General features: G+C 36.7%; 1 long non-coding RNA gene and 1 pseudogene across 1 annotated transcript in view; one reads left to right on the top strand and one right to left on the bottom strand.

Moving 5' to 3' along the window:
* LOC140937358 (uncharacterized) overlaps positions 1-4,254 on the bottom strand; it is a 10,253-nt gene extending 5,999 nt beyond the window's left edge. Inside the window, exons 1-2 of the long non-coding RNA XR_012165460.1 lie at positions 4,150-4,254; positions 1,344-1,413 (exon numbers count right to left, since the gene is read on the bottom strand). This is a non-coding gene — a long non-coding RNA (uncharacterized lncRNA). The remainder of the gene's footprint in view (positions 1-1,343; positions 1,414-4,149) is intronic.
* The window catches only part of LOC140928235 (pseudouridylate synthase 7 homolog), a 93,832-nt pseudogene that overhangs the window by 36,273 nt on the left and 42,559 nt on the right, over positions 1-15,000 (top strand).

The raw sequence follows: 15,000 nt of genomic DNA, 5'->3' as shown, positions 1-15,000 counted from the left end.
GTCCGATAGAATTCCCTTGGTTCTCACTTACCATCCATTAAATGAAAGAATAAGGACAATCCTACTTCTCAAATTTAACATCTTGACTGGTGGCCATTAAATCAGGGAAGTCTTTCCACAATCACCGCTGGTCGCCTATCGCCACGTTTTGTCGAGCACATTCGAAGCAAAGGGAAGAAAGTGCCTGGTTTCCCTGTCGGGGAACATTTTAACACGGCTGGTCACTCGATCCACGACATTCTAGTCCATGGAATTATGCTCTGCGGGGAAAACGCGCAACGGAGGCGCCTGGAGATGCGCCTTATTTTTCAGCTTGGCATCGGTCATCCGCGCGGCTTAAACTCCGACTTCCGTTTCCACTAGGCCGTGCGTGTAATAGAAAAAGTTTCTTTGAGTGTTTATTTTTTCTTTCTTGGCGTATACAAAACTTGCAACGTTTCCATCGTTCTTGTAACTCCACTGACGAAGGGCTAGGCCCGAAACCGAGACTTGTGGAGAGGCAAACCAACCACCCCCAACGGCACTATTGTTCATGAGTTTTTGTTGAACATTTCCTTACTTACTTTCTAAAGTGCCACGCAGCTTATCGGAATTTTTTTCCGTCATTTGTTGAAAATTGGGATCTACAGGGTGGAATCCAGAATCCAAGACTCTTGCCGGAATTACCTACGTGGGGTGATTTGTTATAACTTCTGTTTTGCACCCTAATTGCCTAGTAAATAATAGCGACTGGAGCAAAAAGTAGATCGGTTATGTAGCGAAAGCGTTCCGATGAAATTTTTTTTTCGACGGAGCTAAGTCATTCCATTCCTTCCTCGTGGGTTTAATTGCTCTTTGACCGGTGGGTGACTGGCATGCGTATAGAAAGCACTCTAATAGATTCCACTTGCCCGAGTGTGGCGATAGGCTGTAGTAAGTGCATCCAGTAAGAGAGAATGTTCTCACATTTTGACGCCATTTATTACTGAGTTAAGGGCTACGCGGTAGACGATAAAAAGGGAGGGAGAAATCGGACGCTTGAGAAAGTGACAACAGGCTTTAATTTCTTTTCCTTTCACAGAGGCTGCATCGATAGACGCACGGCAGAGTTAAATTTTTTAAAGTATCATTTGCTGAACAATACATCAGCTTCCCGACGCCTTGAATTCTAGTGCAATAAACAATTAAAATCCTATATGGTACTTAAAGCTATCATTGTGTTATGAAAATGACTGATTATACTTAAATTTAGACACGAGGATAACAATTGGTCTTGAAATAATTCCAGCAAGGGAAGTCTGTCAAATGGCTTGTCAAAACTGAAGAAGAGGCGACACATCTTATGCTTCTTTCAGTTTACTTACCGCCGTGAGCGAGGCAAGTGAAGACTAGCAGTTGAAGAATGATGAACGCAACTTTTATTTCCATTGTAATCTAGGGAATATAAATATCACAACTTCTTACTAGGTTATAACAAAAGCTTTGGAAATCATAATATGCACTAACTTATTAAAAACTAGGTAATAGAGCGTCATAGGTTCTCACACGGAGGGCTTTTCTATTAGCTTCTATTCCTTTTCTAAGTGAAAAAGAATCAACCAGGTCAACGAAGATTAGTAAGTAACAAATAAGACTATAAAGCTTCGACTTTATTAAGCCCAGTTTTAAAGTTTAAATAAGGCGATAAAAACTTAAGCATATCTAAATGAAATTTAAAACAAGAGAATCTTCTGAACAACAATAAAACAACGCAGCTGAATAGGTTTTCCCAAGACTTATCTAAACCTAAAAAGATTTTATCTATTTTTTTAATTGCCCATAGACGAAGGATCTGATATAGACGTTAACAAGAACTGCTGACTTTCTTAGAGAGTTGAAGCTTTAGATCAGTCCTTAATTTCGATAAATCAGGTTGAACTTACCGGCGATTTTCTCGCTTTTATTTCCTAAAAGTAGTGTTTGCCTTTGAGATCTGAAGGCAAAGGCTGAGGTATATATGCCTGATAGTGCATTCCTGAGTGCTAGCTTAGTTGCCAGCAAGGGCTCAGGAAAACAGGTCTTTGCATGTTAAAACAACACGAACGTGATGGAAGCGTTGGCTGCTAATGAGAATCATTCTTTCCCGAAAATTAATATGTTCGTCTAGAAAAGCTGTTGTTCTTCACCTGTTCATTTCTACAACTTCATCTAAGAATCCGCGCTTCTCAGTTATTGATGTCTTCCAGTAGAAAGATGTACAGTGTAATTGAAGACACGACAAAATAAGCTTCTTTTTTGGCCTAGTAGAGTTATGTAGCAAACAAATGCAAGCAACAAGTTGAATGCCTTGGGCTAAAATTTTCATGGTGGTCTAAATTGGACGTTTGCGTGAGATCGTCTTTTGGTTCAATATAAACAATGGTAAACAAAATAATAGAAGTAAAGAAAATTAAAATAAAATAAAATAAAAGGAATCAGCATTCGAAGGTTCGAGAGAAAGTTTATCTAGAGACGCGGAAGGGCACTTATCTTAAAAAGAAAGAAAAGTGGGCCGAGTGAGAATTCCTGAAGTTCATCACAAACAGTTTCAGAAAGGATAATTATATTCTACATTGTCTTCTTCAACGTATTGGGTTCTACTGGAAATATGGCTTTTAAACCCATCTCAGGAAGTAATTACACGTATTATGTATGAGCTCCCTAGCAAATGAGAGACTTAGCATCCCGATTATGAGGGATACAATATATACCTTTCCATAAGCCTAGCTCTAATATTATTCTGTGAGTGTTGGTTCGCAAATGTAGTCACTGATTACAATGTATTTTTGAATTTTTTCTTAGGTTTCGGCGCTCTGAATCTGAAAATGCGCATAAAAGCACAGCTCACGTACTCATTGGTTTTCCAATATTTCAGTTATGGGCAAATATACTTGTACATCAGCCGGGGCGAATATCTAACATGATTATTGTCGGTTTGCATTTTCAATTAATCATAATCATTAACTGTGAAATTTTCCTTGGTTTCGGCGCATTGTGCATGAAAGAATTTTACGAAGGGATAATCCTAACTAACATTGGGACCTCCTTGTCCAATATTTCAGCCATGGGCTGTTTTTCTCAAAACTTCGCACATGACCTCTCTTACCAAAGTCATTGTCCAAAATGGGGCAAGACAACGCCTTTAGCTTAAAGAACGTTTATTATATTTCAGATTGGATAAACTATCTGTAAGAAAATGATGATCTCAGTGACTGAAATAACTTTAATTGACTGGACAGCGCTCTGAAATAAATAAGCGACGTATTTGAAGGTGAACTAATTTCCAAATTTTTTCCTATATTAAAGAACACTATGTTAGCTGTTTGACAAGAACGGACCTATGAAATCCGAGTTAACTTTCCAACTGAAAAAATAAATCGTTCCTTTTTTTTCCAAGTAAAGGTGTAGTTGAAATTCTGATAATCGTGTCGCTAAAAATAAAGAGTACGGATGAAAGGAAAGACACTCAAGCTGGAAGAGAGTAGAACAAATTCAAGAAGAAACAAACTTGTGATTTTTGTAACTCCATAAAATAACTAAAAACGTGTGCTCCTTTTAAATAAGATTTTTTTTGTTTTTCAATTTCTTTTTCCGATGAAGCATTATCCCCCGTACCCCATTTAGAACCTGGAATTATACTTTTCTTTTGTTGTGGTTTATGGCTTAAAAAAAGGAGGAATATTACATTTGAAGCGTGCTTTTGGTTTGCGTTATGGTTTATAGAACGAGCAATGTAATGCTGTTTGAGCGTGCAAGTTTCGCCTTATGGCTTATAGAACATAGATCAAGGAGTACTGTATTACATTTGAAGGGAACTTGTTTTGCTTTATGGCTTAAAGAACGAGAAATATGTCTGTGAATTGGAGCGTGCTTGTTTTGCTCTGTAGCTTATTGAAACGAGGAATAGTCTTACTATCGGAGCGTACTTACTTCGCTTTATGGCTTATAGAACAAGGAATATTGCATTTGAAGCGTGCTTATTTCGCTTTATGGCTTATGGAACGAGGAATTTACGTTCTGTATGAATTGCTACAGCCTTAGCCTTGCCAAATAAATACATTTGTAAATTGTTCAAAAGGTATTTCTTAACCACAAGGGTTAAAGGAAATTTAGCTAATTTAGGATAAATGAATAAATGAATTGGGGAATTACCTTTTCCTTCTTCCTTGAACGGTTCAACTAACAAAGTGATAGTCCAGTTTGACTCTTTGGATAATGAGGGATACAATATATACCTTAAGCCTAGCTCTAATATTATTCTGTGAGTGTTGGTTTGCAAATGTAGTCACTGATTACAATGTATTTTTAAAATGTTTCTTAGGTTTCGACGCTCTGAATCTAAAAATGCGCATAAAAGCTTTTATCTTTTAGCCATATATTGGGACCTCCCGCTCAGCTCACGTACTCATTGGATGGTTTTCCAATATTTTAGTTATGGGCTGATTTTCTCGAGACGTCTCTCATGACCTAAGCTGTCAGAGGCATAGTCTAAAATGAGGCAGGACATGAGGAAGGTTTATCTCAGATAAGAAAAACTATTTGTCTTAAGAAAAATCACAATTAAAACATGGAAAGCACAGATGCCAAGCAAATATACCTGTACATCAACCGGGGCAAATGTCTAACATTATTGTTGGTTTGCATTTTCAATTAATCATAATCACACGAAGGGATAATTATAATTAACATTGGGACCTCCTACTTGTTGGTGACGCGGCAGAATTTCGAGCAGAATAAGTGATTTTTGAGGCGAGCATTCTGTCGGACGAATAAGGCATTTTCGAGCAGAATTTAAGCAGAATATAAGGAAAAATCAGCGGCACTAATTATATGCATAACAGTTGTAAGAAAAATTTAAAACTAAATAGAAAACAAATGGAAAATAAACTTCGCACATAACCTTTCCTACCAAAGTCATTGTCGAAAATGAGGCAAGACAACGCCTTTAGCTTTAAGAACGTTTATTATATTTCAGATTGGATAACCTATCTTTCCTTAAAAATGACGATTACAACATAGAAGGTATATCGATGCCAAACAAATATACCTGTGCGTCAACGAATATCAAACATTTTTCTATGAGTTATCATTTTCACAGGTTAATCATCATTTGAAGCGTTTCTTTGGTTTTGACGCATTAACACTAAATATGCGCCAAAAAGCTTTTTGCGAAAGAATAATGTTATAATTATCATTGGGACCTCTTGCTTGACTGACAGGTACTAATTGGTGTTTTAAAATCGAAAAATCTCGCAAGACCTAAGTTCTGGGCAAAGTCATTGTGCAAAATGAGGCAAGACAACGCCTTTGTCTTGAGTTACATTTACTTCAGATTAGACAAATTATTTGTCCTAAGAAAAATTAAAATGAAAACATGGAAGGTACCGAAAACAGACAGTTATACCTGTAAATCCGCAAATATCTTGATTCAATCATTATTTGGGAAGCGTTTCTTTGATTTGATATACCAAGTCTAAAAATAAACGTAAGAGGCTTCTGGCGGGAGAATGATTCTATGATTAACATTTCAGTGGACCTCTTTTAATTTCACCTCCTGCACTTCCAATATTCAACCCTAGGAAGCTTTTTCTCGAAACCTCTCCCGCTGAATAAATAGCTGAAATTTGCGGATTAATTATTTACTATCTTATTTAAAATGAGGGTAAAATTCCATAACCAAGAAGAAGCAAACTAGATTCCCGGGGGGCAGACTAGGCTATAGAGGTCGGATTTCGAAAAAACGTATATTTGGTACAAGGCAGTGGAGGATTTGTATCCCCGTCTGTATGTAACAAGAAATTCAGCTGTTAGGGTAACCAAATACAATCCACCTTCCCGTAAGCGACCACCTAAAATGAGAAGATTCAGTGGTCGCCACTTCCTGGTGGTGGTTATACCGTGTGGCACGTAATTTTTCCGGGAGTTTATTTTTGCGGATTGGCGATTGCTTGTGTTTTGGGGGACTAATTTTTGCAATTAGGACAAATTGGTTTTTCTTGCTGGGAATTATTTTTTTCGATTTTCAAAAAGTACCCAGTACCCAGCACTGATAACATTTTCGTTTTTATTGAGTACGTGCAATAGAAATATTCAAACAATAATACGGTGTGCGTAACCTATATGGAATGAGCAATTCATTGTATACCGTCTTGTTTCTGATCGAAAGAGACAAGTTGTAATTTAAGAGTGATTTTCTGTAAAATTCGAACTTCGGCCTGACACGTTACCTCATCGATTTGGCGGATTTTTGGCATGTAGTCTTAGAATAGTGTCCTAAATACTGAATGTATATTCTTTGGTTCGAATTCTCTTTCCTTAGATACAAGAATCTTTTGCTTAGATACAAGATTGACCGTTTTGACGAGGCCTCGAGGGGCCGCCATATTGGTATAATAAAAGAGCTTTCAGGGAAATATTTATGGCCTTACCACTGAAATAACCCAATCGTGACTCGCACAGCTACAAAGGACTATCCTTCTTCTTTGCAATTACTTACTTTTATCTGAAAATGGTTAAGTCTGAGCTACGAACGGCTAAAGCTTCTCACAGCATATTTTCGGTTCTTAAAAGGAACACAAATTTGGTAGAAATTGGAAGGGCAATATCATGCTTGCCACATCGATTTAAAATAAGCCATTTTACGTAAACATAGTTTATTTATAGATAAGGAAGATCGTTGAATAAAATTCTTTGGCAAATGTAACAGAGCAGAAAGATAATGGCATGAATGTGCATTTGTTCAGCTACTTAGCCCCTAACAAATATTCGCTGAATCCTTCTTGAGAAAATCCTTCAAAATTGATTGTGGCACATATTTATCTATTTATCGCTTAAAAAATTCCCACTTGTCTTGTAAAAAGATGATCTTTTATTTCTGATCTTGCGACGAGCTTGTAATATGCGCTAAATAAAAATTGTCATTAAATTTTGTTGCACACCGACCAGTTCGAGCTGGCTCTTCGATTTTCCTGACAAATGGAGCCGCTCGTATGTACAGTTTCTGCCTGTATATTTTGCTGTATACAGCTTCAAATAAATCACACTTTCTTATGCGACGATAACGCAAATTTTGTCAAATTTTAGCAATAGGTTAGAAAAACAAACTGTGTTTTGCGGCTTTACGCAAATTACACCCATATCTTAAAACTTTTTAATACAACTATGCTTTCAGTTTGCTTCTATGTACATTTGGCAGACCTTTACAGCGTAAGATATAAAGTCAGTACATAAAATGAAGTAAAATGACTCATCAAGTCAAATTAGGTGATTGAATAAAAGTCCGAAAAATATGACATGGAATGATTCGGTGGGAGCTGAGACTAAGCTATTTTTAGTAGTTTTTCACATGGAACGTAACCAACCAGGTGCTTTGTTGTAACTGGGATTTACTCACAAATATTTGTCTTCAGAATACCCAACTTATTGTTCAAACCTGACCAGGAAAAAGCTCTCGTAGAAGTTGCCAGGGGCATTTGATATTTTTCTTGTGCAACGTCAATATCTATTCCACCCGTCGCATCGCTTCCCTATGTTTATGTTTTATGTTTACGCATTCTGAAGTCATTTAACTTTAAAAACTTACTGTAAAGAAGTAGTGAGAGCTTAAGGTCTCGAGGTGTTTGTGTTTTTATGACAGAGTTAATTTTGTACTTTTTTATGGCTTATGCCCTTTGGTGAAATTTCTTGGGTTTTCTTGGCTTGAGAAGGGCAGGTCTTTATTGTAGGAAACGTGGCGTTAGTTATTGGACGCTGAGTTCCTGTTTGAGTTAAGTATTTAAAAAACAGAACTATATGATTAGAACGGAAATATTTTGTTATCTGTAGGCTCTTGAGGGATGACACTCAGTAAGAACTCCAACAACGGTGACACTCAACTCGAAGCTAACATCCTTAATTACAAAATCGCACGTGCTTAAACAACGACTACAGCTTATATAAGATGCTCAAAAGACTTAAAGTAAGACTATACAAAATAGAATCCATCTAAGTAATACGCGACAGTATCTATTTTTGGAAAGTTGCATGGTCATGGAGTTAAGAAGATTTGACTAAACTCTAAAATCAGCCTCTTCCCGCCAAACATATTGGCACCAAAATTGTGTTCGCTCGCGCCGGGCTGGCTCGACTTTTGGGATACCGTCATGTTAAAACAGTGATTCCATTTTAATAACTATATTATTATAGCTTGCTCGCCCCAAAGAGACTGCATTTCATTTTCCAGAAACCGATCAGTTACTTTTTGAGCCTCTGAATTCAGACTTTTATATGTCTATGATGAAGTACCTTTGGTGTGGTCAGTCTACAAGCAAAGTCATGGCATTCCTCAAAATTCCAGTTTGCTACAGGATTAGAAGTTACGAGAAAATACTGAGCAAAATTCAGAATACTCACAAGAATGGGAGAGAAAAGAATAAACAACCCTTCTGCTCAACCTAAGAACAGGAAAAACGTTTGACAGCGTCTGGAAGACTTTGAACTTGATAAATGTCGTTCATTTCACTTCCCGGTTCCACCGTGCAGTTCTTTAACTATTAACAGAAACTCATAAGGGGTTGAAACTTGTAACTCGCGTTCAATGCTCGTGAATATTCACTTTTACCTCATTTGGAAACCTTAGTGACAGATATCCATTTTCAACAAATGGCTGCCGCGCGATCACCATGCAGATGTTTTAAGACAAGAGTTCTGCATTTCAGGGTTAAAAATACAACGTTAAAAGACAAAAAATGGAAAGAGAAAGTTCAAAAGAATGCTCAGCTTTCTTTTTGTGGAGGAAGGGAAGCTTTTCATCAAGAAATCGTCCGTCGAGGAATTCAACCTCGTTTTCTTCACGACGGAGCGCATGGTCTGTTTTGAAATGCAACTAAGACAGTGAAGTTTTTGCTGAATTTTCAGGTACATTTTGCACTCTATGGCCAAGACAATTTCGTTTTAGAAAGGGAATTTATGTATTTTTAAATGTTTCATAGAAGTTTTATAAATTTTTCTCTTCGACGCTAAAGAAAAATTACAAAATGTGCCCCGATTTGAGATGGATTTTGTGTTGAATTTTGCCATGTGCTCAGCCGATTTCACTTGCGTGAACGGATCCATGATCCAGATAGTGTTTTTCGAATTGCTTTAAAAGATTAACTTTCTGGATTTTGAATAAAAATTTTCAAGAAACGGCTTCTCTGTCTATTGTTTTGAGTTTGTTCATTCGTCTGAAATTAGCTCAAAACACGATCGTGACCACAACATCCAAGCTGAATTTAAGCTTAAATGCTTCTCACATTACTTACACGAATCACTTCACAATCGTTCCAAATATGGTACTTTCGAAAATGAATAATCACGAGCATCGGACAAAGCAAACAAACGAGAGTTACACGTTTCAACCCCTTATGAGTTTCTGCTATTAAAAATAGCTTAGTCTCAGCTCCCACCGAACCATTATATGTCATATTTTTCGGACTTTTATTCAATCACCTAATTTGACTTGATGAGTCATTTTTACTTCATTTTATGTACTGGCTTTATATCTTACGCTGTAAAGGTCTGCCAAATGTACATAGAAGCAAACTGGAAGCATAGTTATATTAAAAAGTTTTAAGGTATGGGTGTAATTTGCGTAAAGCCGCAAAACACAGTTTGTTTTTCTAACCTATTGCCAAAATTTGACAAAGTTTGCGTTATCGTTGCATAAGAAAGTGTGATTTATTTGAAGCTGTATACAGCAAAATATACAGGCAGAAACTGTACATACGAGCGGCTCCATTTGTCAGGTAAATCGAAGAGCCAGCTCGAACTGGTCGGTGTGCAACAAAATTTAATGACAATTTTTATTTAGCGCATATTACAAGCTCGTCGCAAGATCAGAAATAAAAGATCATCTTTTTACAAGACAAGTGGGAATTTTTTAAGCGATAAATAGATAAATATGTGCCACAATCAATTTTGAAGGATTTTCTCAAGAAGGATTCAGCGAATATTTGTTAGGGGCTAAGTAGCTGAACAAATGCACATTCATGCCATTATCTTTCTGCTCTGTTACATTTGCCAAAGAATTTTATTCAACGATCTTACTTATCTATAAATAAACTATGTTTAGGTAAAATGGCTCATTTAAATCGATGCGGCAAGCATGATATTGCCCTTCCAATTTCTACCAAATTTGTGTTCCTTTTAAGAACCGAAAATATGCTATGAGAAGCTTTAGCCGTTCGTAGCTCAGACTTAACCATTTTCAGATAAAAGTAAGTAATTGCAAAGAAGAAGGATAGTCCTTTGTAGCTGTGCGAGTCACGATTGGGTTATTTCAGTGGTAAGGCCATAAATATTTCCCTGAAAGCTCTTTTATTTTACCAATATGGCGGCCCCTCGAGGCCTCGTCAAAACGGTCAATCTTGTATCTAAGCAAAAGATTCTTGTATCTAAGGAAAAAGAATTCGAACCGAAGAATATACATTCAGTATTTAGGACACTATTCTAAGACTACATGCCAAAAATCCGCCAAATCGATGAGGTAACGTGTCAGGCCGAAGTTCGAATTTTACAGAAAATCACTCTTAAATTACAACTTGTCTCTTTCGATCAGAAACAAGACGGTATACAATGAATTGCTCATTCCATATAGGTTACGCACACCGTATTATTGTTTGAATATTTCTATTGCACGTACTCAATAAAAACGAAAATGTTATCAGTGCTGGGTACTGGGTACTTTTTGAAAATCGAAAAAAATAATTCCCAGCAAGAAAAACCAATTTGTCCTAATTGCAAAAATTAGTCCCCCAAAACACAAGCAATCGCCAATCCGCAAAAATAAACTCCCGGAAAATTCTCGTGCCACACGGTATAACCACCACCAGGAAGTGGCGACCACTGAATCTTCTCATTTTAGGTGGTCGCTTACGGGAAGGTGGATTGTATTTGGTTACCCTAACAGCTGAATTTCTTGTTACACACAGACGGGGATACAAATCCTCCACTGCCTTGTACCAAATATACGTTTTTTCGAAATCCGACCTCTATAACCTAGTCTGCCCCCCGGGAATCTAGTTTGCTTCTTCTTGGTTATGGAATTTTACCCTCATTTTAAATAAGATAGTAAATAATTAATCCGCAAATTTGAGCAATTTATTCAGCAGGAAAGGTTTCGAGAAAAAGCTTCCTAGGGTTGAATATTGGAAGTGCAGGAGGTGAAATTAAAAGAGGTCCACTGAAATGATAATCATAGAATCATTCTCCCGCCAGAAGCCTCTTATGTTTATTTTAAGACTTGGTATATCAAATCAAAGAAACGCTTCCCAAATAATGATTGAATCAAGATATTTGCGGATTTACAGGTATAACTGTCTGTTTTCGGTACCTTCCATGTTTTCATTTTAATTTTTCTTAAGACAAATAATTTGTCTAATCTTAAATAAATGTAACTCGAGACAAAGGCGTTGTCTTTCCTCATTTTGCACAATGACTTTGCCCAGAACTTAGGTCTTGCGAGATTTTTCGATTTTAAAACACCAATTAGTACCTGTCAGTCAAGCAAGAGGTCCCAATGATAATTATAACATTATTCTTTCGCAAAAAGCTTTTTGGCGCATATTTAGTGTTAATTCGTCAAAACCAAAGAAACGCTTCAAATGATGATTAACCTGTGAAAATGATAACTCATAGAAAAATGTTTGATATTCGTTGACGCACAGGTATATTTGTTTGGCATCGGTATACCTTCTATGTTGTAATCGTCATTTTTAAGGACAGATAGGTTATCCAATCTGAAATATAATAAACGTTCTTAAAGCTAAAGGCGTTGTCTTGCCTCATTTTCGACAATGACTTTGGTAGGAAAGGTCATGTGCGAAGTTTCGAGAAAAAGCAGCCCATGACTGAACTAAGGCTTGGATAAATTCTGCTCGTAAAATTGCTTATTCTGTCTGCCGGCAGTGCTCGTAAAAATTGCTTATTCTGTTCAAAATTCTGCTTGAACATCCTTATTCGGCTCGAATTCTGCTTGGTGTTCGTATTTATTTTCGCAAATATAGAAGGGAGCCTGGGCCTAACCCCTAAAACCTAATTAGATATTCATTATACGTAGCGAAATTGTAATTCATCTTACTTTTAATGTGAGTGCGTTGTAGCTATTAAATAATCAAATTAATCACAAGTCATTTTCCATTTGTTTTCTATTTAGTTTTAAGTTTTTCTTACAACTGTTATGCATATAATTAGTGCCGCTGATTTTTCCTTATATTCTGCTAAAATTCTGCTCGAAAATGCCTTATTCGTCCGGCAGAATGCTCGCCTCAAAAATCGCTTATTCTGCTCGAAATTCTGCCGCGTCAGAATTTGTTCAAACCAAATATTGATACACCAACAAGTAGGAGGTCCCAATGTTAATTATAATTATCGCTTCGTGTGATTATGATTAACTGAAAATGCAAACCAACAATAATGTTAGACATTTGCCCCGGTTGATGTACAGGTATATTTGCTTGGCATCTGTGCTTTCCATGTTTTAATTGTGATTTTTCTTAAGACAAATAGTTTTTCTTATCTGAGATAAACCTTCCTCATGTCCTGCCTCATTTTAGACTATGCCTCTGACAGCTTAGGTCATGAGAGACATCTCGAGAAAATCAGCCCATAACTGAAATATTGGAAAACCATGCAATGAGTACGTGAGCTGAGCGGGAGGTCCCAATATATGGCTAAAAGATAAAAGCTTTTATGCGCATTTTTAGATTCAGAGCGTCGAAACCTAAGAAACATTTTAAAAATACATTGTAATCAGTGACTACATTTGCAAAAGAACACTCACAGAATAATATTAGAGCTAGGCTTATGGAAAGGTATATATTGTATCCCTCATAATCGGGATGTTAAGTCTCTCATTTGCTAGGGAGCTCATACATAATACGTGTAATTACTTCCTGAGATGGGTTTAAAAGCCATATTTCCAGTAGAACCCAATACGTTGAAGAAGACAATGTAGAATATAATTATCCTTTCTGAAACTGTTTGTGATGAACTTCAGGAATTCTCACTCGGCCCACTTTTCTTTCTTTTTAAGATAAGTGCCCTTCCGAATCTCTAGATAAACTTTTTCTCGAACTTTCGAATGCTGATTCCTTTTATTTTATTTTATTTTAATTTTTTTACTTCTATTATTTTGTTTACCATTGTTTATATTAAACCAAAAGACGATCTCACGCAAACGTCCAATTTAGACCACTATGAAAATTTTTAGCCCAAGGCATTTAACTTGTTGCTTGCTTTTGTTTGCTACATAACTCTTCTAGGCCAAAAAAGAAGCTTATTTTGTCGTGTCTTCAATTACACTGTACATCTTTCTACTGGAAGACATCAATAACTGAGAAGCGCGGATTCTTAGATGAAGATGTAGAAATGAACAGGTGAAGAACAACAGCTTTTCTAGACGAACATATTAATTTTCGGAAAAGAATGATTCTCATTAGCAGCCAACGCTTCCATCACGTTCGTGTTGTTTTAACATGCAAAGACCTGTTTTCCTGAACCCTTGCTGACAACTAAGCTAGCACTCAGGAATGCACTATCAGGTATATATACCTCAGCCTTTGCCTTCAGATCTCAAAGGCAAACACTACTTTTAGGAAATCAAAGAGAGAAAATCGCCGGTAAGTACAACCTGATTTATCGAAATTAAGGACTGATCTAAAGCTTCAACTCTCTAAGAAAGTCAGCAGTTCTTGTTTACGTTTATATCAGATCCTTCGTCTATGGGCAATTAAAAAAAAATAGATAAAATCTTTTTAGGTTTAGATAAGTCTTGGTAAAATCTATTCAGCTGCGTTGTTTTATTGTTGTTCAGAAGATTCTCTTGTTTTAAATTTCATCTAGATATGCTTAAGTTTTTATCGCCTTGTTTAAACTTTAAAACTGGGCTCAATAAAGTCGAAGCTTTATAGTCTTATTTGTTACTTACTAATCTTCGTTGACCTGGTTGATTCTTTTTTACTTAGAAAAGGAATAGAAGCTAATAGAAAAGCTCTCCGTGTGACAACCTATGACGCTCTATTACCTAGTTTTTAATAAGTTAGTGCATGTTATGATTTCCAAAGCTTTTGTTATAACCTAGTAAGAAGTTGTGATATTTATATTCCCTAGATTACAATGGAAATAAAAGTTGCGTTCATCATTCTTCAACTGCTAGTCTTCACTTGCCTCGCTCACGGCGGTAAGTAAACTGAAAGAAGCATAAGATGTGTCGCCTCTTCTTCAGTTTTGACAAGCCATTTGACATACTTCCCTTGCTGGAATTATTTCAAGACCAATCGTTATCCTCGTGTCTAAATTTAAGTATAATCAGTCATTTTCATAACACAATGATAGCTTTAAGTACCATATAGGATTTTAATTGTTTATTGCACTAGAATTCAAGGCGTCGGGAAGCTGATGTATTGTTCAGCAAATGATACTTTAAAAAATTTAACTCTGCCGTGCGTCTATCGATGCAGCCTCTGTGAAAGGAAAAGAAATTAAAGCCTGTTGTCACTTTCTCAAGCGTCCGATTTCTCCCTCCCTTTTTATCGTCTACCGCGTAGCCCTTAACTCAGTAATAAATGGCGTCAAAATGTGAGAACATTCTCTCTTACTGGATGCACTTACTACAGTCTATCGCCACACTCGGGCAAGTGGAATCTATTAGAGTGCTTTCTATACGCATGCCAGTCACCCACCGGTCAAAGAGCAATTAAACCCACGAGGAAGGAATGGAATGACTTAGCTCCGTCGAAAAAAAAATTTCATCGGAACGCTTTCGCTACATAACCGATCTACTTTTTGCTCCAGTCGCTATTATTTACTAGGCAATAAGGGTGCAAAACAGAAGTTATAACAAATCACCCCACATAGGTAATTCCGGCAAGAGTCTTGACTTCTGGATTCCACCCTGTAGATCCCAATTTTCAACAAATGACGGAAAAAAATTCCGATAATCTGCGTGGCACTTTAGAAAGTAAGTAAGGAAATGTTCAACAAAAA

Source organism: Porites lutea, chromosome 1 (genome assembly GCF_958299795.1).
Source record: "Porites lutea chromosome 1, jaPorLute2.1, whole genome shotgun sequence".
NCBI classification, from domain to species: domain Eukaryota; kingdom Metazoa; phylum Cnidaria; class Anthozoa; order Scleractinia; family Poritidae; genus Porites; species Porites lutea.
Note: the sequence above shows the minus strand (reverse complement) of the source record. Positions and strands in the feature narration are given on the sequence as shown.